Source organism: Ursus arctos, unplaced genomic scaffold (assembly GCF_023065955.2).
Source record: "Ursus arctos isolate Adak ecotype North America unplaced genomic scaffold, UrsArc2.0 scaffold_14, whole genome shotgun sequence".
NCBI classification, from domain to species: Eukaryota; Metazoa; Chordata; class Mammalia; order Carnivora; family Ursidae; genus Ursus; species Ursus arctos.
Window position 1 is genome coordinate 40,762,901 of NW_026622808.1, and position 25,459 is coordinate 40,788,359.

At 36.3% G+C, this 25,459-nt stretch overlaps 1 long non-coding RNA gene across 1 annotated transcript in view; it reads left to right on the plus strand.

Moving 5' to 3' along the window:
• Positions 1–25,459, plus strand: part of LOC113256511 (uncharacterized) — a 640,192-nt gene that overhangs the window by 886 nt on the left and 613,847 nt on the right. The window contains exon 2 of the long non-coding RNA XR_008959101.1: positions 1,390–1,478. This is a non-coding gene — a long non-coding RNA (uncharacterized LOC113256511). The remainder of the gene's footprint in view (positions 1–1,389; positions 1,479–25,459) is intronic.

The window sequence follows — 25,459 nt, forward strand, 5'->3', positions numbered from 1 at the left end:
GACCTACGCCTTATAAAGGCTAAGAAAAGAAAAGCTGATAAGGAACAAACTTATTTGAAAACACTAAGTCTAATACCAGATGTGTATAAAGGCAGAGGAGAGGAGGTAATATAATTGTCAGTTGCAGTACAATATCTAGAATCCAGAATCCCTGATTTCTAGAGCTCAAACCTAGTTCAACAACAGTTTTTGGTAAGACTCTGTGCTGGAGGCTTTGGGAATTATGGCCAATAGACATGGTTTCTTGTCTTGTAAGACTTGTTATCTACTGCGGGATATTTATGCATTCATTTAACAGATAATTCCTAGGGATGTAATACATTCTGGACACTATGCCAAGAGCTAGGTGTACAGGGAAGGCCCCGACTTCCATGGAGCTTACACATTAATAGGGGTGAGACACAATAAACAAGTGAATAAATAATTACAACTTGTGATAAATCCCACAAATCCAGTGATAGGAAATAACATTGGAAGGGTCTGTTAGTTTCCTGTGGCTATTGTAACAAGTTACCAGAAACTGGGTGGCTTAACACAACAGAAATTTATATTCTCTCACAGTTCTGGAGGCCAGAAGTCCAAAATCAAGGTGTCAGCAGGGTGAAACTCCTTTGGGAAGCTTTGGAGGAAAATCTTCTCTTTGCCTCTTCCAGCTTCTTATGGCTTTTGGCACTCCTTGACTTGTGATTGCATCTCTCCAATATCTGCCTCCATGCTCACCCTGCCTCTTTTCCTGTGTGTGTCTTCTCTCAGTGTCTCTTATAAGGACTATTGTGGTGGCATTGAGGGCCCACTTGGATAATTCCAGGTTATCACTTTATTGCAAGATCCTTAACTTAGTCACACCTGCAAGACCCTTTTTCCAAGTAAGGAAGCATTCACACGTTCCAAAGGGTAGATGTAAGCATCTTGGAGGTAGGGGAGGTCACATTTTTTGGCCTAACACAAAGGGTTAGGTACTATAATACAAAACAGTTTTAGATAAATGCTGGAAGAGAAGCAAAAAGTCAGTGGGAATACAGGAGGAATCTAGGGGGGCATCCTAAGGCTTTTAGCAATCTACTTGGGTCTCTGAAAAACATGTTTTAGCACCATAGCTAAGAGACTCACAACTTTGTCCTCTGTTATTTTCTTTCTATCTTTGCCATTATCTGAATTTGTTTGTTTATGTTTATCATCTGTCATTAGCTATCAGAAGGCAAATTTGATGAGGGCAAGGGTTTTTTGTGTGTTCATCATTATATCCCAACTACTAGAGTAGTACCTGGCACATAGTAGGTATTTTATAAATATGTATTTGTCGATTAAATTAAAGGTACTTTGTCTTTTCAAATTCACAATGTCCAAAACATAACTTCTCTAAACCTTGGCCTTTTCCATCCTTCCCAGTCTCATTAATACCACAGTGCCTCCAGCATCCTCACTCCCTGTGATACAGCAGCCTCCAAAAATGACCTCCAGTGATTCCTTGCCTTCTGGTATGTTTGCCCTTTATGTAATCTCCCCTTGCAAGTGTCCTGGGTCTAGTGACTCACTTCTAATGAATACAATATGGTGCTGAGATGTCATTTCCAACATTAGGTTATAAAAAGACTGTGATTTCCTTCTCGCTTGGCTTTTTACTCCCTTGCTCTTGTTCTTCTCCCTAATTCTGTCTTTATATGAAGGAAACAAGTTGCTATATTGTGAGTATCCCCTGGAAAGGTCCATGTTGCAGGGAAATGATGTCTCTGGCCAGTAGTCAGTGAGAATTTGAGGCCTGTCGACAGTCACACGAGTAGGCTTCAAAGTGAATCTTTCCCTGGTCAAGCCTTGAGGTAAATGAATCAATGCTTTGCAGCCTTATGACTAAGCCAGAGTCAGAGGCACCCAGCTAAGTTGTATCCTGATTCCTGACCCACAGAAATTATGAGATATTTATTGTAAAATGCTAAGTTTTAGGGTGATTTTTTATGTAGCAATAGATGCACTCCCCCTACTCAATCCATCACCCAAACCTAATTGTTTTATCTAAATACTTCTAAAATCTACTTACTTTCCCTCTGTACACTGTAGTCTGTACACTGATTTACCTGTGATATGCTCTTCCCTGAACTATGATAACCTCCTAATTCATACACCATGTTGGCCTCCCTTCAAATCCATCTGCACTTTACAGTCAGAGTCATCTTTATAATGCACAAATCCAGTCATATCAGTCTCTTGCTTCTAATCCTTTTGTGACTATAGAACCTATCTTCCTCTCTGGGTTCAATATACGATATGCAGCCCTGTTTATATCAGTCACATTGAGCTTTCTTTTAGTTCTTCATGTTCAACATATGTGCTTCCACAGTAGGGCCTTTGTGCTGTTCTCTTGAATAGATTACTTTTGCTCCCTTTTTTCTTTGGTTAAGGCCAAATTCTGTAAACGTAGAGTTTATATCAAGGGTCCCCTTCTCAGGGACACCTTCTCGAATTTCCCTGACTTGATCATATCCCCCTATTTATAGGTTCTTATAAATCTTAGCACTTAGCATTACTGAAATAATTGAAATTTTGTTGTGTTTAAAATATTGGCCATCTCTGTTAGACTGTTGATTTCATGAGAGTAGGGAGCATGCCTGTTTTGTTTACCCTTGCGTCCCTAGTGCCTGGTATATTAGTTCAACCTTGTACCTAGTATAACAAAATAGTAATCCCCCTTTGAATGAATGAAGGAGGAAGGGAGGAGATGAAGGATCAATATGTTCTTAAAAGACAGCCATAGGCTTTGGTGTTGAGAGAACAAGAAGAAAGCAATTGAAAATACATTAAGGTAAATGGGTGAATTAATCATCTCAATTTATTGATGGAAATACTAATTATGGAGTTTAAATGATTAATCATAGTGTATCAATAAGTTTCATTACTCAGGTATTTTGTTTTTTTATCATCTGTTTATTCGATTTAAGGCTAGAAGGAACTGGTATAATATATTTCAATCTCCCTATCTCCTTGATAGAAAGTAATTGTCCAATGCTCAGTTGTCCAAGGATTGGGTCTTTGGGTCATATCCTAACCCTCCTAACTCCACAAGTTAAGGAGACTTATAATTGGATTTTGATTAGCAAATGTGGGCTAGGGCCTGTCCGGGCAATGGGCAGTTCAAAAGGCTGCCTGACTTGGATCAAAGTTGTTTTGTCTATGGTAAACTCTACCCTTACCACTGACAGTGGTGGCTGTAAAGCAAAATTAGAATGTACACTACTTTAACAATATGAACTCAACACCAGAGATAGGAAGGGATCCAATTTTATAGTAGCAAATGCTCCTTGTTTGATTTGGATGAATGCAAGCCATGACTAAAATCTTGGATTTGGCTATTGCATCTGACTCTTGGTTTTGGCTCAGGTCATGATCTCAGGGTTGTGAGATTGAGCCCCGCATCGGGCTCTGCACTCAGTGTGGAGTCTGCTTGAGGTTCTTTCTTTCTCTCTTTCTCTCTGCCCCTCCACCTGCTTGTGGTGCGTGTGCCTGCACGTGCTCTCTCTCTCTCTCTCAAATAAATAAATCTTAAAAAAAAGAAAAAAAAGAATGGCTACCAAAATTCAGCCCTGTCACCAAAAATATAAACGAACAAACAAAAACCCCCAAACAACAACAACAAAATGCCTGCCCAAACAACTTTGCTTAAGTCAAGTTATTTATGTATGTTTTAAAAGTGAAACATTTTCTCTAATTGCTACAATTTTTAAAGAAGTCAGTACATTTAGTAATTGCGTTAAATTGCTTAACTTAATTTGACAACATTAAGAATTAGTCACTTTACAAGCTTTAAAAGTGCTTGTCTTTGTTCTACAAAGAAAGTAATTTGGTGGTGTATTAATGTTATTAAAGGATATTGGATGATATCGAAAATGGAATAGACTAAAGTTTTTGAGGGTGGTGGAATCTTTGTATGTCAATGTAGTCATTCAGGTTAGGTGCTATGATTATCAATTTGACAAGCAATAGTATTCTTTTGAACTAAGAATATACAGTATTTACTACAGTATAGTTGTAGTTTATATTTTGGTTGCAGTTCATAATCAAATTATTTAGTATAATGGGAAAGAGAAAAGATATTGGTTTGATGATCAGAATTTGTTTTGCTGCACAATAATCTGGAACTGTTTAATGCTCGGAAGGTTATTTTTTTCTGCATTATGGAATAACTTTATGAATGGCAATAATGCCAAGTTGATAGAATAATTTAAAAACTGTGACTATTTTACAGTTTCAAGGAATTGAGAAAAATTAGTGATACCTGAGTCATCTATTTTACTTTTGATTTGAGAGTAGTGATGTCTTCTTTTTTCAAGTAGGTGTGATATGGGGGAAGATTTTGCGGATTTTACTGATGGTAGATTTTTCCCCTCTCTCTGGCCTCTGAGGTTCTAAAGTGATGCTTTCCTGCCTGTACCTTTAGCTGAGCAAATACTCCAAAACTCATGTATAAAGTTGAAATTTCCAAAACTAGCTACTACTGGACAGTTTTCTCAGGGGAAAAACCAAACAAACAAACAATTCCAGTAATTGAATAGTTAGGTGTGAATGCTTCTCTAACTATAACAGTGTTGTGGAGTAAGTACTTAGATTTAGAAAAATGAAATATTTGTAAAAGGCATCTTTGAGAAGATAAATGAAGTGAGCTGATATTTAATACCAGTTTGTTTTTAAATATATAAATGCTCTTTTGTCAGAAAAAGTTGTTAGATCTCAGTAGCAAGTTTTTTTTTCATAGCCATTCCTAATCTAAAGCCAGTTAGTGTTGACTCATGGTAAGAAGGCTATAGAAAACTGGATACCCATGTGCAAAAAAGAAAAATGAGGTTGGACCCTTACCTTATGCTACATAAAAGAAAAAAAATAAAATGAATCAAAGACCTAAACATAAAACTCAAAATTATAAAATTATGTCTTGGAAAAAAACAGAGGAAGAGCTTCATGTCACTGGATTTGACAGTGATTTCTTGGATGTGATGCTAAAAGCACAGGCAACAAAGTTAAAAGATAAGTTAGACAACATCAAAATTTAAAACTTACATACATCAAAGGACATGATGAACTGAGTGAAAAAGCAACCTATGGAATGGAAAGAAATATTTGCTAATCATCTATCTGATAGTGTGTGTATTTAGAATATACAAAGAACTTCTACGACTCAACAACAACCACCAAGTCACTCAATTAAAAAATGGGTGAAGGACTTGATGAAAATACAAATGGCCAATAAGTACATGAAAAGATATTCAGCATAACTAATCATTAGGGAACTGCAATTCAAAATCTCAATGAACTATTACCTGACACCCATTAGGATGGTTCGTATACAAAACAAATAAAATTACAAGTGTTGATGAGGATGGGGGAAAATTAGAACCCTTTGCATTGTTGCTGGCAGTGTAAAATGGTGTAGCAGCTATGGAAAACTGTTTCAGTTCTTCAAAGTTAGTATAGAATTACCATATGATTCACTTCTGAGTATATATCCAAAAAAATTGAAAGCAAAGTCTTGAAGAGATATTTGTATACACGTTTTTAACAACATTATTCACAACATTTAAAAGTGGAAGCAACCCGTGTTCATGGATGGCTGAATGGATAAACAAAATGTGTTCTATACAGTCAATGGAATATTATTCAGCCTTAAAAAAGAAGGAAATTCTGACATATGCCACAACATGGATGAACCTTGAGGATATTATGCTAAGTGAAATAAGCAAATCACACACACGCACACACACACAAATACTATATGATTCCACCTATAAAGTATATAGAGCAATCAAAATCATAGAATCAGAAAGTAGAATGCTGGTTGCCAAGGAATAGGTGGACTGGGGAGAAGTGGGAAGTTGTTGTTTAATGGGTATAGAGTTTCAGTTTTGCAAGATAAAAAAGTTCTGGAGATCGATTGCACAACAGTATGAATATACTTAATAATACTGAAACATTAAAAATGTTTAAGATGGCAAATTTTATATTATTCCTTTTTACCACAATTAAAAAAAATTTATGGGGGGAGGGGAGCTAATAAGGAAAAAATGTCTAAAAAAAAGGCTCCTTAGAAACAACTTGACAAATGCTGGTATTAATAATTGTACATGTGTGTGTGGATGCATGTGTGTGCATGCCCAGGCATGTCTATTTAAGCTGAACTATTTAAAGTTAAAGTGCAGGTATCATAACACTTTACTGCTAAATACATAGCATAATAGCATGTATCTCCTAGGAACCAGGATAATCTCCTCATACCATTTTATACCGGAACACTACATGTATACTATACCTCAATATCATTATCACATTCAAGAAATTTAATATTGAACAATATGTTTTGATATAGTCTATATTCAGATTTCCCCAGTTCTAACAATTGTTTTTTTCCACACAGGATCAATCAACGATCATACTTTGAATTTAGTTGTAATTATATTCTCCTTTAATATAGAACAATTGAAGTATTTCAAGATATTGGCATTTTGAATAGTTCACGCCAGTTGTTTTGTAGAATGTCCTGCCGTATGGGCTTGTCTAATTGTTTTCTCATGACTAATCTAAACATTTAGGGCAAAAATCACTACGTAAGTGATATAATGCATACCTTTTGGAGATAAATAATATACTTGTTCCATTATTGTGATGTTGAGATTGATTAGTTGGTTAATTAAAGTGGTGAGTAGAATTTTCTATTGATATTTTTTGTTTCTGATTACAAAAGGCATATATACTTAGTTCAAAAAACTTGAAAAATGCAAAAGGAAAATCATTATAATTTCACTACACAAATAAATATTGTTAATGTTTTATGTGTATCTTTTTTTTTCTTTTTTTAAGATTTTATTTATTTGACAGGGAGAGAGACAGCCAGCGAGAGAGGGAACACAGCAGGGGGAGTGGGAGAGGAAGAAGCAGTCTTCCCAGTGGAGCAGGGAGCCCGATGTGGGGCTTGATCCCAAGACCCTGGGATCACGCCCTGGGCCGAAGGCAGACGCTTAACTGAGCCACCCAGGCGCCCCTGTTTATGTATATCCTTAAGCAGTCTTCTATTGTTCAACATGTAGTTATTCCAGCTTTTTGCTATTTAAAATTTTTGCTTTTGTAAATAACCCAGTAGTGAACATCATTGTCCCTTTTCAAATCTTTGTCTAATTTTTAAAAATTATTTTTGTAGGATTTATAAAAAGTCAATTTTTTGATTAAAAAGTATTAACTTTTTAGATTGTTTCACATTTCCTGATATTATATTTTCTTTGAGATTTTTATTTAGGTTTATAGTACTCAAAAATTTCTCATCAAATGTAAGCATTGTTGTTTCAAACAGAATAAACAAATTAGTGTAAGAATCCGGTACAGATTATCTATCCTCATTCCGTGCACCTAGTAGAGAAGGTCTTAATTGGCTTAACCTAGTCTATGAAAGGTGTTTTTTTGTTCTTTTGTTTTTAAAGGTTTATTTATTTTTAGAGAGAGCAGGAGCCAGGTGAGCTGGGGCAACGATCAGGGGAGAAGGGGCAGAGGAAGAGAATCTTTCAAGCAGACTCTCCAGTGAGTGAGGAGCCTGCTGCTATGAAGGACTCAGTCCCACAATCCATGAGATAATGACCTGAGCTGAAACCAAGAGTTGGGCTGCTTAACCCAGTGATCCACCCAGGCACCCTCGTGGTAAGGTTTTTCTGAAGTTACGTATCCACAGGTGATCCAATCAGCTGAGGACAGGGAAAATAGTGCTGTTAAGGGAGCAGATTTTCTGAAGGGATGATGTAACAGGAAGAAATATTTTTTATTTTTAATATGTTTAGTTTAACACTTGGTTTAAAGAAAAAACACTCTTCCTCAGTGTGTTTGTTTTTGCATCTGGCACATCCCATTCATTAAAGTATCATTTCCCTCATGTTTTCTACCACAGTTCAGGTCAAAATAATTTCTGATATTTGATTAACTCCACTTCATCCTCCATTATATGGTAGAGAAATCTTTCTACTGTACAAATACGGTCTTTCTCTTCACTGCTTAAATGTTCTTTAGTGATTTCTTATTGCTGTTAAGACAAAGCCCTGCTTGGTGGTTGCGTGGATGTGAGAGATAAGGAAAAAGGAGGATTTAAGGATCCTGTCAGCTTATTGGTCAGATAACTGGGTGAATTAAATCCAGATGGACTAAATTTAGGTGCCTGTGGGACATATAATTTGAGCTATTGTATAGGCATTTGGGTATATGGTTCTAAAGCCCCACTTGGACATTTGGGGTAGACATATAGAATTAGGAGTTACCAAAATACAGATGGTAATTAAAGACACTGAGATAGTGGAGTAGAAAAACCACAGAGACTCTAGAGTAAGAAGGAAAGAAAGCTTGGGCAGAAATGCCGTGTAAGAAATGGGTAAAGGTTCAAAATGAACAGTCAAAAAAGTAGGAGAAGGACCATGTGCATCTGGTGACTCTTGTGCCACGGTGTAAAGGTCTTTCAAGAAAGGGATAGGTCAGCAAATGCCTGTGCTTCTAAGGTGTCCAATAGGATAAGGCTTGTAGAGTAACATGGAGATCAGCAGTGACCTCTACAAGATTACTTTGTTGGAGCCGTTCATGTAGAAGCCAGATTCCAGTAGACTGAGGAGCGATTGGCAAGAAAAGTGGTGACCCCAAGAAATTTGATAGTGAAATGGAGTATAGAAACTTCAATAGCTAGTGTTAGGCAGTTTACAGACTTTTAAATTATTATTTGTTTCTAATGGGAGAGACTTGGATTTTGAAGATAGAGACAAGAGAGATAATCACAGGGAGAACCCTGAAAAGGAAGCAGTAAATGAGACTTAGCACACAGATGGAAAGATTATGCTTAGGATCCATTTTATTTTATTTTACTTTATTATTTTATTTTATTTTAGATTTATTTTGTGGAGAGTGAGAGAGTGTGCCCTTGCGAGTGTACAGGGTGGGCAGGGACAGAGGGAGAGAGACAGTCTCAAACAGACTGCCCGCTGAGCCCAGAGCCTGATACCCGGCTTGATCTCTTGACCCTGAGATCATGACCTGAGCTGAAATCAAGAGTCGTTTGCTTAACTGACTGAGCCACCCAGGCACTCTCCTGTATGATCCATTTTAATGGAAGAGAATGTATAATTCATAGAGAAGCTAGCATGTAGACTCTTAAATTACATTTTCCTTGATTATTTGAAATTTAATTTTATATTCTAGAATAAAATTTTAGTGTGCAGACTCTTTTGAAGGTTTCAATTATAATAGACCTTTCCACCAGTAGGAACAAAAGCAAAATAATTTTTTTGTGTGTGAGAGCCTTAAGTTAATGTGGTTTAGTTGAGTATTAAAAACTTTATATATACTGCTAATGGCTTTTTTTGTTGAGTATTAAAAACCTTATATATACTGCTAATGGCTTTTTTTGTTCAAGTATTATGAGTAGGAATGTTTATGTGGTGATCTTTAAAACAGACATTCTTCTGACATAGTTCTATGAAACTATAGGGAAATTTACAATTGAAAGCAAAAAGGAAAAGCTTAGTGCAAAAACTTACAAAGGGTCAAAATTATGCAGCAAGTTAATCTGAAAATCAAAGGACAGAGGATAAAATTTGTTATTATAAATTATCTCAGGAAACTCACCTTTTTCATGCTTTGTCAAAAAATTTTAAAAATTCACAGTTTAAAATCGCCTTTTTTACAGTTTTATAAAACAGATTATGGTTTACTTTTATAAGAATTTAGTCACTATTCTGGTTGCCTGGGTGGCTCAGTTGGTTAAGCATTTGTCTTAGGCTCAGGTCGTGATCCTACGGTCTTGGGATTGAGCCCCGCATCGGGTTCCCTACTCAGTAGAGAGCCTGCTTCTCTCCCTCTCCCTCTCCCTCTCCCTCTCCCTCTCCCTCTCCCTCTCCCTCTCCCTCTCCCTCTGCTGCTCCCCCTGCTTATACATATGCTCGCTCTCTCTCCATCTCTCCGTCAAATGAATAAATAAAATCTTAAAAAAAAAAAAGAATTGTTAGCATTGGAGAGGAAAATTGCATCAGTACCCTTTCATGAAGGTGGTTTTACTTATGAGTCAAATCATAATGTTAAAAAAAAACAAAAACCAGATTATGGTATCCAAGTTTGAGATCTTGAAGGTGTTTGAACTGATTTGGTGATCATGTTATTATTTTGGTATTACATTACTATTTTGTATAATAGGAATTTTGTTTTATGTGAGTGCATTTCCCAAATCAAAAGTTACTAATTTGCACATTTGTTCTATCAGTACTCTTTTTGTTTAAAATGATTGAACACTAAATGGAAACTGGCTCAAACAATAAGTGGTTGATTTGGTTTATGTAACTTAGCTACCCAGAGTAGATCCAGCTGTATCCAGAGCTCAAAAAGCATTGCCAGATTTTTTATCTACAGTCTTTCTTCTAAGTTAGCTCAATCCCTAGGCTGGCTGTCCTTGGGCTCACAAAATGCCTGCAGCTTTCTCAATCTTATATCCTAATATCAAAGTAGAGCATTTTGAGCCAAAGTCCTTAAGTTCACCTTTCTTTTGCATCAACTGGAATCATATGACTATCTGCCAACCACAGTGGTCAGATAAATATGCATTCTTAATTGGCTTAAGCCTGGACTGTGTCTTTAAACTAATCACTGCAACTAAGGAAATGAGATATATTGACTGACTTGGAATGGAGTTCCCCCAAACTCAGACTGGGAATGTGGAGGGATTATTTCCAAAGGAAACTCTGGGTCCTCTTATAAGAAAGGGGGAAGATAGATGTTGGGTAGCCAAAAGCAGATGTCCACTGTAGTGTTGTCATATATATATGGTGATTTTGTAGAAATTACAGACAAACATTTTTTATTCAAAGTATAATGAATTTAATATAAAAGTTTCTCAAATATTCTTTAAATGATTCAATGTACATATATTTAATCCAAATATCATAGGGGTTACTACCCATTTAATTTCACATTAACTCTTCGATTCTCTAAGACCCTACCAGCACAGGAAATCTAATATGTTATTAGATGATCATGTATTTTCCAGGATCTTTAGGGGGATATATGTGTCTAGGAGTTACTGCTGCACTGTTTCTTAGGCCCAACATTTTTATGAAGGATTCAACTCGGTTGCCACTATTGCCACTGAATATCTGTCATGTTTGAAGCTGTTGAAATTAGACTGTAGCTATGTTAGCTAATATTGTCACCAGTAAGAAAGAGACATCTGGGAGCTGGCCCACCACTCACAGGTAGGCCTTGTTGGGTCCTTATGCTTGAATAATTTCACAGAATACCAGTATCAGACAAGGCTACTCTGTAACTGTGATGGATCAATCCAGAAACAAGACCACTCCACAACCATCTGAACACAGACAAAAACATGAACATTGTCCAAACTATGGAGATAACCAAACATTTCTTTGTCCTGGCTAATATGAGTTACTGCTCTTTCTGTGCCACTTACAGCTAAGCTTTACTTGATTCCTCCTCTTGTATAGATAAGATTTATTAATATTCCCAACTGCTGAATTACCCCTGCTTCCTGACAGGATCTGATCCCAAGTAAAGCCCTGCTTCTCTCAACTTTCCCCCATGTCAGCTAACATAGCCCAATTTCTAAAATAAATTTTGACATCCTCTTATTGAGATGCCCATGGGTCCCCAATGGTGTTGTTTTTTCCCTTTTTGCAATAAGGGAACTTCTTCAATTACTGTTATGTTCCTGATGTTCTTTAGCTATTGGGCATTAACACCGGTAAATCTAGAATTCTGTGTTTTCATTCTTAGGAAGCAGACAGAAAGCTTGTAGAAATTTCATTCAACGGCCAGGATTAAAGGTAGGGGAGTCTTCTGGAAAGTTACTCGGGCCCCAGTGTCCAGTGGTTAGCAATGATGATTTTTTTTGCTCAAATGCTGAAGCTAGTCAAGCCCTAACTTTGAAGCCAAGACTTCAAGTAGAACTATTTCTGTACTATTACTGAACTACCTACATTCTTTTGTCCTGAGTACCACTTAAACTGCTTGTCACCATTACTGTTGGTGGCTGGTTTTCTGGTATATTTCTTCATCTATTCACCAGGCAAAGATATTTTTTCAAGGTAAGAAAAGGTGTTGGGGGTCAGGAGGGCTCCACGTGAAGTTGACTGAGTGCTAAAGTGCTCTAATTTTAAAAATTCACACAAATATCCTCCCCGACCCCCACCCACCCATAGACTAATTCCACTGGGCTGGTTGGGTTGGGACAGTTTGGCAATTTGTTTTATCTATAACCAATATCCTGCTACCATTTTGGCTGCTGTTAGTGGTCTAACTCATTGTATATTCTTCCCTGGGTGGATCCTCTTCTGGCACATCCCCTACTAAAATCCAACTTTCATTAGGGCCTCTAATTCTCTCAGTTAGGTATATCTCAACCTCAATAGTGGATAGAGTTCAAATATTTTTTCCCAGAAGGCTTTAGCCCCAGTGCAAATCACAGGATGCAAATGGATACATGCATAAGGTAATTTATTCTGCTTCAGTATACACAAACATCTAATCCTAATCCAAATTGACATGCGTGGAAAGGGATGTTGTCTAACTCCACTGACCAAAAGCATCTGGGCTCCAATTCTACTCAGGTATCCTCTTACTAGCTTTATTTCACTAACAAAACTATGTGCTGCAGGATGGGATTTTCTTCTTATTACCCTTTCTCATCCCATAGGAGTCAGATATGTTTTTTAGCATATTCATTGAAATTAAGTGATGGGTATATAGTTGATAATATGAAAAGAAAGGTTTGTCTCCTAGAAGATCCAATCTAAAGAACTTCCACCTCCCTTCTGTTAACACAGGGAAAGGACCTGCCGTGACTATCAGGATGGAGGCGTGGGTAGATTTAGAATGACTACTCATTGTACTTAAGCCACTCTTCTAGAATGGAGCTTCAGGGTGTTCAGAGGGGTAGGAAAGGCCACAACAAAGATAGTAAGAGAGCAAAAAGCAGTAGAAAGGACTCCAAGATGCTCATCCTGCATGGTCTTCTGATATCTAATGTCTTTTTGTGTTTGTGAGAGAAAAGATGTTTTTTACTGTGCACAGACTGCTGTGTGTGGTTATAGTGCATGCATAATGCATATGTACACATGTATACATAATGATAGTCTTTTTTTTTTTTTAACATAATGATAGTCTTTAAGTACATCAATTGAAAAGCTCTTGAAAAAACAGAGAAAAGTTCAAAGCAAACATACAGGATAAAGTTTTCTTCATTGATAATTTGGTTAAGACAAACTTTTTTGAAAAGACTAGGAAGTTTTACAAACTTTTTGTGAATGGTCTTGTGAAAGTATTTTTAAAATGGTCTTCAGGTTTATCTAAAGTATATACTAGCCATATTTATTATACAACAACACTTTATGATTGTGTAAATTTGCTATTCTTCCTTAATATAAAAATTATATTAATTAACCAAATTTAACCAGAGATTTGGGATCTGGTTGTATTTTATTACTATAACCCATTTTCCTAATAAAATCCCTAGTATAATCCCCAGGGAAAACAAGTTACTTTAATGCACCGACCATAGGACCCCGTGCCTTTTTCCCCCAGTCCCCACATTGTTTGAATGTCCTTCAGTTTTAAAAATTTATTGCTCTGGGTGCCTGGGTGGCTCAGTTGGTTAAGTGACAGCCTTTGGCTAGGTCATGATCCCAGGCCCCACATCTGGCTCCCTGCTTAGCAGGGAGCCTGCTTCTCCCTCTCCCTGTTACTCTGCCTGCCTGGGCTCTCTCTCTCTGTGTCAAATAAATAAATAAAAATTCTTTAAGAAAAACAACTTATTGCTCACCTCCACCTTGAAAACTCCTGTGCTGGCTCTTCCTTCTCTCTGATTGGAAGTACTTCTCAAGGCCGAGTTTTTTATTCATTGAGAATTGGATAGTTGAGAGCTACTAGGTGCCAGGCACTGTGTTAGATATGGAATATGACCGTAAACAATGCAGTTTATCCTCTGCTTTCTATATAATCAAAAGAGCTAAAATTAACTGAGAATTTAGTGTGTGTCAGGTCCTATTCCAAGTATTTTGTGTGTATTCTTTCTTGTAATCCTCACAACCATCCTAAGAGGTAGTTTTTGGGTTGTTGTTTTTTTTTTTAAGATTTTATTAATTTATTTGACAGCACAAGCGGGGGAGTGGTAGGCAGAAGGAGAGTTTGAGAAGCAGACTCCCATCTGAGGAAGGAGTCCAATGTGGAACTTGATCCCAGGACCTGGATCATGACCTGAGCTGAAAGCAGACACTTAACTGACTGAGCCACCCAAGCACCCCTAAGAAGTAGTTTTATTTTAATCCCTATTTTACAAATAAACAGAGTAGGGCAGAGAGGATAAACAACTTGCTCAAAGTTAACACAGTAAAGGGTAAGCCTATGCTATGCTACCTGTACTGCTCTTCTGAAAAATACCATAAGGTATTTTAATAGGAGATATTAATTAGTTTTTCTGAGAGGATATGACATCTCTTGTAGTGTGGATGAAATTTGTAAATGTGGATATGAGCATGGGGATGAAACTATAGAATAAAAGATGTACCATTTACATATAATATGTAGAATATCAAAATATATTTACTCTAAACAAAATCATAATCTCTTTTTGTGTAGCTGTCATCCACTCGCTTTATTTTGTGTATTTAAAATTACAAAGCAGGATTATTTAAAAGATATTCTATCATTCAGATCTGAAGAAGTTTGAGAGATGCCATGCTGTATTTGCTGGGGCGCATGGTAGGAAGTGCACAAGCTTTGGTACTGTCCTCCGCTGCTGTCTTTGGTCTCGTCCCAATCCTATACTTTCTTTTTTGGCCTGACAGATTGCTAAAGATAATCTTTCAAATGGGTAATCATGGATAATGCACTTAGCTAAATTAAAATTAATTATAGCTATATTTAGATAATAAAACAGTTCTATTGAAAATGGGACTCATTTCTGTAGAACAAAAATTTAGTCTCTGTGTTATATTGCTTAGGGAATCTGGTACTCTCCTGATATGGGATTAGAATTAAGTTACTTAATACTTACCGAATTGTTCAGCTTTTTAGTTTTCTCTCCCCACCTCTTTGTCCCATTTGTTTATCTCCTTGGTTGGCTTGTTTGGGCTTTTTCCAATCCTTGTATTTTTCACAATAATATTCCTTTTAATACCTGTAAGCTCAAATGTAAACACTAAATAGAAAAATATAATTCTGCAAAGGGACTTTAGCAGCTTTGTTTTCTGTTTATTTGCTTGTTTTGGAAATTGTTCCTTGGTTTGCTGGAAAGCAGTCCTGTTAATAAATAGTAGAACCAGTATTGGAATTATGATTTTCTTTAAAACTGTAACGTATAAATCTTAGGTGAACTTTTTAATATGTAAGAATATGTAGGTATTGTCATAAGTAAGGTTAACCTAATAAAATACAAAATTTACACACTTTAATTTTTATTTCAGATTGAAATATACCAATAAATATGATATTACTGCTCTAACAAACCACTTCCTGGTGTTGCCATCGTCAACCAAAATGTAGATTGTTATAGGTAACTTGTCCCTCTTTACTTCAAATAGTTGGAATTTAGCTGCAACATGCTGAGAACTGAATGGCTCTAATTTAGAAGATTCTTTGGTATATAGGGGCGCCTGGGTGGTTCAGTCCTTAAGTGTCTGCCTTGGGCTCAGGGCGTGATCCCAGAGTGCTGGGATTAAGCCTTGTGTCAGGCTCCCTGCTCTGCTGGGATCCTGCTTCTTCCTCTCCCATTCCCCTTGCTTGTGTTCCCTCTCTCGCTAGCTGGCTAGCTGTCTCTCGCTCTCTGTCAAATAAATAAATAAATAAATCTTAAAAAAAAAAAAAAGATTCTTAGGTATATAAAAAGTATTCAATGTATGATATTAAGAATCATTTCCATTTAATAAACCCCATGGATGCATTTTGGCTTTTTTTCTGTAATGAATCATTTTAATTTGGGAGAACTTATATAAATATGAATAAGTGTAGTATACAAGTCTTGTATATTATACAAATTTTAAATGTTTGATATATTGGAAACAGCAAGTTTTCTAGTTGAATATTGGGATAATAGCGTCATATATCAGATGTTAGAACTTTACAGATAATTAAGTAGGAAAGTTGATAGAAATTTATATAGATTTAGATTGTTAGATAAGAGTTATGCCAGGCCTTGTCTTACAAGAAGTATTTTTTTCTAATTTTTTAGAATTTGGAATTAAGTCTTTCAAAGCACAGTTTTCCTTTGTATGTTATGGCCTCCTTAGAGGTATTTAATGAATCAGAAGTTCTGAAATAATTGTAAAATAGTCTTTTTTTCATCAGCTGAGGCTATCCTGCCATAACAAAACAATCCTCAAATCTCAGAAGCTTGAAACAACAAAGGTTTATTTCCTGGTCTTTTAACACATCTCCCATTGGTCAGCTGTAACTCAGTTTGATGTTGTCTTCATTCTGGAACCCATGTGAGGGAACAGCCTCTACCTGGAACATTGCCAGTCGTATGGTGAAAGGAAATGAAGACTGTAGTAGAATCAAACAATGGCTCTTAAAACTTCTACTTGGAAGTGGCATATCTGGCTTCTCATATTTTATTGGCCAAAGGAAATCATATGGCAAAGCCTGAAGTCATGAAGAAGTACCAAGTATTTTGAACAATAATAGAATATAATTTACCATACTTTACCCTCTTGGTCACAAATATTCATTCCCCCCCCCCTTTTTTTTAAAGATTTTATTTATTTATTTGACAGAGAGACAGCCAGTGAGAGAGGGAACACAAGCAGGGGGAGTGGGAGAGGAAGAAGCAGGCTCCCAGCGGAGGAGCCTGATGTGGGGCTCGATCCCAGAGCGCCGGGATCACGCCCTGAGCCGAAGGCAGATGCTTAACGACTGCACTAACCAGGCGCCCCCATTTCCTTCCCTTTTGCATATAAAATATTCTATACACAAGGCAGACAACTCAATAGTGCTATCCAATCACAGTATAAGGCTCAAAATTCAAGATATTATGATAGTTTCCCTATAAAGCATGGATATGACACCTCTTACTTCGGGGACTTGTTAACCTAAAAAGGCAAATTTTCTACTCTCCTTAAATATGAACAAAGATGGAACGTGGATGGGTACTGCAATAAGTATTCCCATTCCTGAAAGGGGAATAATGGGAGACATAGTAGTCATTAGTTTTGTCATTATAGTCTGAAATCCTACAGGCTTCACAAGAGCCTCTTACCCTAGGGGTGAGGACTATCCCATTGGTTATTGTTTCTGCTTCCTGGGACTAGCTTCTCAGTACGTTTTTTCCTCATGGCTGTCTGCTTACCTTACTTTTCATCATCCTTCCTGGATACATCTGAAGAGAGCACTGGAGAATGTGCTTCCCTAGATGCTATCTACCTTCCTCAGTGTGCTACTGAATCAACTATCTCAGGGGCCTGTACTATCTCTGAACTTCCTTTTGTATGAGATAATGACATATATTTTTATTTAAGCCAGTGTGATCGAGGTTTCTCTTACCTGCAGCAGAAAACGTTCTAATTTATAAAAATCTAGTATCATATTCTTCTGAAATAAATAGAACTCTGACAAAGAAGTTTTTTTCAAGCAGACTATAACTGCATCAAACTGATTATTAAGATACTCTAAAATGGAAACTGCTTCTGAAATTCTTTTCAAGTAGTATTGTAATATGAGAAGATAACTTAAAGACTTTTAGCTATCAGAAGCAAATGGATATACAATTACCATTATGACATAACTTGATGTTTTATTATTTAAGACTTATGATATTGATTATGATGGCGAAGATCATTCAATAGGGAAAGAATAATCTTTTGAACAAATGGTTCTGGGAATATCCACATGCTGAAGAATATGTATCCCTTATCTCACCCCATATTCAAAGATTAACTCACATTGGCTCAAAGACCTAAATGTAATGGCTAAAACTACAAAACTTTTGGAAGAAATCATATGTGTAAATCATCATGACCTTGGACTAAGGAATGGTTGGTTAGATACATCACCAAAAGTACAAGCCACAAAAGGAAATAGATAATTAGACCATCAAAGTGAAAAAAAAAATTCTGCTTCAAAGAACATAATCAGGAAAATGAAAAATGAAAAGAATGGGAGAAAATACTTACAAAATATTTATCTGATAAAAGACTTGTATTCGGCATGTTTAAAACACTATCACTAATCAATAATAAAAAGATACATAACCCATTTTAAAAATGAGCAAAGGATTCGAATAACATTTCTTCAAATAAGATATACAAATGTCCAATATGCATATGAAAAGATGTTCAACATCCTTAGCTGCTGGAGAAAAATCAAACCCATGATGATGTACCACTTCACGCCCACTAAAATGGCTATAATTTTAAAAAGACAAATGTTGGTGAGGATGCGGAGAAATTGCAACCCTCATACACAGATGATGGGAATGTCAAATGGTGCAGCTTTTGAAAAACAGTTCAGCAGTTCCTCTAGAAATTAAATGTAGAGTTACCATATGACCTAGTTTTTCCACTCATAGGTATAGTCCCAAGAGAAATGAGAGCATATATCCACATGAAAACTTGTACATGAATGTTCATGTATTATTTATAATACTCAAAAAGTGGAAACAAACCAAATAATAGCGGTATATAGTACAACATGGATGAACTTTGAAAACATTAAGTAAAAGAAGCTAGACACAAAAAGCTGCATATTTTATGATTCCGTTTATATGAAATACCTAGGACAGACAAATCTGTAGAGACAAAAATTAGTGATTGCTGGAGGCTGGGGATAAGGGGAAATGAGGAATGACTGCTAACACCCACAAAGTTTCTTTTTGGGGTGATGAAAGTATTCTGGAAGTAGATAGTGATGATGATTGTACAGCTCTGTGAATATACTGAAAATCACAGGAGTATACATTTTAAAAGGATAGATTTTATGGCATATGAATTATATACCTATAAAACAAAAAAATGCAAAGTTATATGTGCCAGTTGAAAAAAAATTCAATTTTATTTCTATACAATGATAATTCAGAAAATAGAAAATATTATTCTATTCAGAATAGCATCAAAAAGAATATGCAACTGATGAATTGTTGTACATCTGAAACTAATGATGTACTATGCTGGCTAATTGAATTATATTAAAAAAGAATTGAGTACTTTTGGAATAAGTTTAACAAAAGAAATATGAGACTATTACACTGAAAATTTAAAAATTTTATTGAGAACAATTAAAGATCCAAATTAATAGAAGGTCATTCCATGTTCATGGATTGGAAGATTCAGTATGGTTAAGATGGAAATTCTCCATTAATTGAGCTATAGGTTCAGTGTAATCCTTACCAAAAGTCTGGTGGCTTTTTGCATAAGTTGAGAAGCAGATTCTAAAATTTATATGGAAATGCAAAACACCTACAATAGTCAAAACAGTTTTGAAAATGACAAAGTTGGAGGATTTTCACTTCTCAATTTCAGAACTTACTATAAATGTAGTTACCAGGATATGGTGGCACTGACATAAGGATGGATATATAGGTGAATGGAAAACAATTGAGAGTCCAGAAATAAATATCTTTATAATTAATCGATTTTGACAAATATGTCAAGGAAGTTCATTGGGGAAAAGTGTAATCTTTTCAACAAGTGAATTTGGGACAATTGGATACCCACATGCAAAAATATTAACTTATACTCTCACTTTACTTTTATTATACATAAAAATAATAGTCTTAAATGTAAGCTAAAACAATAAAACTTTTAGAATAAAACATACTAGGTAATCTTTGAGACCTTGGGCTAAGCAAAGATTTCTTAGCTATTTGTTTGCTATGCCAAAAGCACAGGCCATAAAAAAAATTAATAAATTGAACATCAAAATCCAAAACTTTTGCATTTCAAAAGTCACCATTAAGAAAATGAAAAAAAATAAACAATAGGCTGGGAAGAAACACATATCTGATAAAGGACTTGCACCCAGAATTTACCAAGAACTCTTAAAACTCTATAATAATACCACTCAATCAAAAAACGAATTAAAGATAAGAACAGACATTTCACCAAAGAATATATAGTAATGGCTATTGAGCACACAAAAAGATGCTCAATAGCATTAGCTATTAGGGAAATGGCAATTAAAACTGCAATGAGAGACCATTTCATACCCACTAGAATGGCTATGAAAAGTAAGATAACAAATGTTGTGAGGGTGTAGAGAAATGGGAACACATATGTTGCTGGTGGGAATGTAAAATTCTGTAGCCACTTTCAAAAACCATTTGAAAGTTTTTCAAAAAGTTAAAACAACCAGCAGATCGACTCCAGGATATCTACCCAAGAGAAATGAAAACGTAAGCCCCCACAAAAACTTGTATGTGAATGTTCAAAGCAATATTTATAATAGCCAAGAAGTGGAAACAACTCTAATGTCCATTTACTAATAAATAGACAAAATATGACATATCCATCTTATTGAATATGATTCAGCAATAAAAATCACACACTATTTACACATTCTACATTATAGATAAACCTCAGAAACAATGCAAAGTAAAAGAAACTCATATTGTATGATTCAATTTCTAGGATATGTCCAGAAGAGGCAAATTTATGTAGACAGAAAGTAGATTAGTGATTGCCTGGGTCTGGGAGTGGAAATCTGGATTTAATATAAATGGGTGTGAGGGATTTTATTGGGGGAATCAAATCGTTTTAAAAATGGCTTATGGTGAAGATTGCACCACTCAGTTAACTTGCTAAAAATCACTTAAACTGTTCACTTGAAATGGGTGAATTTTGTGGTGTATTTTTTACATACTAGTAAAGCTGTTTAAAAAAAAAAAAAGACACGTGACACATGGTAATGTGCCAAAACACGGGGAGGGGATGAGGACAGAACAATTAAAAGTGGGATTTTGGGTTTTGCTGCCAAATTTAGAAGGATCACAACAATGAGATGAGACCAAAATGTGTAAAAATAATTTCTCTTTTGGTGCTTTTATTTCTGTCTTTGGTGGCCAGATTCAGCAGTGACCAGAGAACCTCTGTCATTTAGGAGCCACAAATATGCACAGATTCTGATGCTGTCTAAAGATATTGAAAAATGAAAGTCACAGGGAAAAAGATGCTGCAAAAATTCTTCAAAAAGTTTCACCAGCTGCTACCATTTTCTAAGTCTTTTTAGGTCTTTCTTTTGTCAATTACTTTATAATTCATATGGTTTCATGTGGTTGTTGTTGACTCTAAATTTTCTCTGAAGGTATTTTCTAGGACCCAGATACTGTTTCACAGTAAAGATTTGTGTCTTCTGAATTGAAATATTTTGATCTAAAGTATGTTTGTGGAGATAACCATTTCAAAACAAAGCATTGTATTTCTGGAGGAAATATTAGTTTGGATAGCTTATTAGATAGCTATCCTATTATATACTCCTATTTTGTTCCTGTCTTTGAGATATGGTTGGTTTTATTTACTCATTCATGGATCTAGGCATTGATTCAGCAAATACCTACCAAGCACTTACACTTACCTAGCGCTAGGCTAGATGCTGGGATTATACCAGTGAACTCCACACAAAGAAAGGAAAAATAAACAAGGAAACAGTAATTTCACAAGATAGGAGGACATACAAGAAAGAGTGGCCAAAGAACGTTTTGTAGACTGGTCTATATGTGGTCTCTGGGGAGGTGATAGGTGAGCTAAGATCTGAATGATGAGAAAAAACACCCAGCCATGTGAGGATTTGTGGAAAGAGCATTTTAGGCCATGAGACTATAAAGACCTCTAGGAGAGATTGTGCCTGGACTGAATTAGAAGCCAATATAGTTGGAATTGTGATGATGTAGGACTTATGTTTTGTAGGCCATAGTAGTTAGTGTGCATTTTGATCCAATTGCAACAGAAAGGCATTGTGAAGTTTTTAAGCAGGGTGGTAACATAATCCAATGTATATTTCAGATAGGTCAGTTAGGCTGCTCAATGGAAAATGGAATTGGAAAGGGAGATAGAATACAAAGATAAAACGGACCAATTGAAAGGCTTTTGCAACAGTCAGGAAAAGTGATGGTGGTATCTTGGACCATAATAATAATAGAGATGGAAAAAGATGAGTAGATTTGATATTTTTTTAATGTTAGAATTAATGGTGCTTGTTAATGGGTTAAAGGGATGGGGAGATTAGATAAATCAAAGAGGACTTTTAAGTACTTGATGTCAAGAACTGGGAGGATGGTGGTATCATTTACTGAGATAGGGAAGATTGGAGGAGAAACAAGTTTGGGCAGAAAAAATAAAAATCTTTCTGTTTTGAAAAGGTCAGATTCGTGATCCTATTCGTCATCTAGTAGAATATCAAGTGGGCATTTATATATTTAATTTGGAGCTCAAAGGAAAGGTCATATAATTGGAGGGTTAGTGGCATATAGATGGCATTTAAATCCATAATTTCAGTCTCTGGATGAGATTACCTAGGGAAGAGGAAAGGGCTTAGATCTGAATTCTGAATTTTTCCAACATTTAAAAGGTAGCAGAGGAAAGCAAAGGAGGTCAAGTAAGTGAAGAGGGTTGAATGGAGACTATGCTGCCTGGAAATAGATCTCCAGCCAAAGGCTCTTCTGCTACTTGCCTTCACCTGGTTGTTGCCAGGTACCACTATGAAAAGCCATATTGGAGCTTAAGGCGGAAGGAAAAATTTATACGTACTTATCAAAATATCCTCATATTTTGAACTAATTGGAAAAAGTTATTTAAAAGTCTGCAACAAAAATCAGCTCAATCAGTTTGCATAAAAGTGTGAACCATCATAAATCTGCCCAGTAGAAAGACTTGATGGTCAACCCCAGAACAGAGGGCTGGTTGGAAATTACTATTTTGGTTGCACAGTAATTGCACATAATGTATAAAACAAAGGAACAACAGCCTGTCTTCATTTAACATTTGATATTTTGTTAATCATGGATTTTTTGCATTTTGGTTTTTTACAGATTGCATTAAAATATTATTTATCCCAATTATCAAGTTTTTTGGCAGCCCTTGAAATTTTGTATCCACAGAGTGCCTCATTTGTCTCACCCTAATCTTGAACCTGGACCCAAGACAAAATTTTTCCATTTTTTGAGAGAGGCTGACACATCCAGGTTTTAATGTGAAATCCCACATTTTAATATGTTGACTAGGGATCTTGGGTTCAAGACAAAAGTGTGGGGGAGGTCCTGCACTCACCTCCTTCCCCTGGATACAGCATTATACAACTACATTTGGAATAATTTCCACCAAAAGAGACCTAGAAACTGGGTGAACAGAGCCTCCACCAAGGGACAGCACCAAGATGGGTAGAAGAAATTTCCCTTTTTTCACTAAGGGGGAAAAAAAACCGCATATCCCAGGCATGGTGGTCTGTGGTCTGGAGGGATCTCAAAGGTGCGGACTTCCCTGAGATGTGAGAAATTTAAGCTCCACATCAGGCACCCCAACCCTTAGATCTTGTGCAAGAGAAATGAGCTCCTGAAACATCTGGCTTTGAAAAGCGACAGAGAGTATGTCCAGGAAAACTATAGGACTATACAGATAGCAAAACCCACTCTTAAAGGTGCAGTATACAGATCCACTCAGTCTAGAAGCCAGTGCAAAGACATCAGATCAAAAAGCCCAAAGACCACAGGTAAAGGAAACCCACTTACTAATCTTGGCAGGCCAGCAGGATGACAGGAAGCAGCTGAGCCTCTCCCTGGGGACTGAGACACTGGTGACAGCCGCATTTGCCAGCTCATTCTGCCCTCCTGATCTCAGTGTCATCGAGCACCATTTTGGAATCTTCCTCTAGACTGCTATGTCGGGGTGTGCTACACCAAGAGCCTGCCCTTCCTTATGCCTAGCCAGGCCTTGTAGCAGGCAGAACAGTAACCCCGCCCACCAGTGCATCCATAGCAGTCATGGCCAAGACTCACAGCATTCCCAGCCAAGGTCCAGCCCCACTCATCAGCATGCCCACAGTAGTTGCAGCTCTGTCACAACAGGAGGGTCAACACAGCCTACAGAAGGAACACCCCCTAGAGCACCTGGCTCTGGTAGCCAGTGATTGTGCTTCTGGGCCCCACAGGACACCTCCCCATAAGGCCACTCCTTCAAGACTGGGTAAACTTAAATAAAAAAATAAAATAAAATAAAATAAAATAAAATAAAATAAAATAAAATAAAATAAATAACTGACTGGGAGAACTACTTAAAACAGAAACAAACACAGAGAATAGCAAACTAAGACAGAGGAATATGTTCCACATGAAAGAACAAGACAAAACCTCAGAAAAAGAACTAAATGAAAAAAGAACAATCTACCGAATAACATCAAAAGTAGTTGTCATAAACATGCTTACCAAACTCGGGAGAAGAATGGATAAACACAGTGAGAACTTTAGCAAAGAGAGAAAATATAAGAAAGTATTAAGCAGAACTGAAGAATAAAACAACAGAAATGGAGTCTACAGTAGAGGGAAAAAATAGCAGATTCGATGATATAGAAGAACACATCAGTGATCTGGAAAACAGGGTAGTGGAAATCACCCAAACCGAATTACAGAAAGAAAAAACTTTAACCATGATGATAGCTTAAAGGACCTCAGGGATAACATCAGTCATATTAATATTCCCATGATAGCAGTCCTGGAAGGAAAAGAGAGACAAAAGGGTACAGGAAGCATATTTGAAGAAATAACAGCCAAAAACCTCCCTAACTTGGAAACAGACATCCAGGTCCAGGAGGAACAGAGTCCCACACAAGAAGAACCCCTAGAGATCCATACCAAGACACATCGCAATGAAAATGTCAAAAATTAAAGATAAAGAATCTTCAAAGCAGCAAGAGAAAAGCAATTAGTTACATGTAAGGGGACCACCATGAGACTATCAGCTGATTTTTCAACAGAAATTTTGCAGGTCAAAAGAGAGTGGCATAATATATTCAAAGTGCTGAAAGGAAAAAACTTACAATCAAGGATAGTCTACCCAGCAAGGTTATTGTTCAGAATTGAAGGGGAGATGAAGAGTTTCCATGTGGTGTTGGGAAAACGGGGAAGCTACATGTGAAAGAATGAAACTCGACCATTTTCTTTTACCATGTACAAAAATAAACTCAAAATGGATTAAAGACTTAACTATAAGACCTAGAATCATAAAATTACAAGAAGACATAGGCAGTAAGCTCTCTGACATGAGTCTTAGTGATATGTTTTTGGATCTTTATCCAAGAACAACAAAAGCAAAAATAAACAAATGGGACTACATCAAACTAAAAATGCCTTTGCATATCGAAGGAAACCATCAGCAAAATGAAAAGGCAACCTACTGAATGGGAGAAGCTATTCAAAACAAATCTATCTGATAGGGATTAATATCGAAAATATTTAAGAACTCATAAGACTCAATATAAA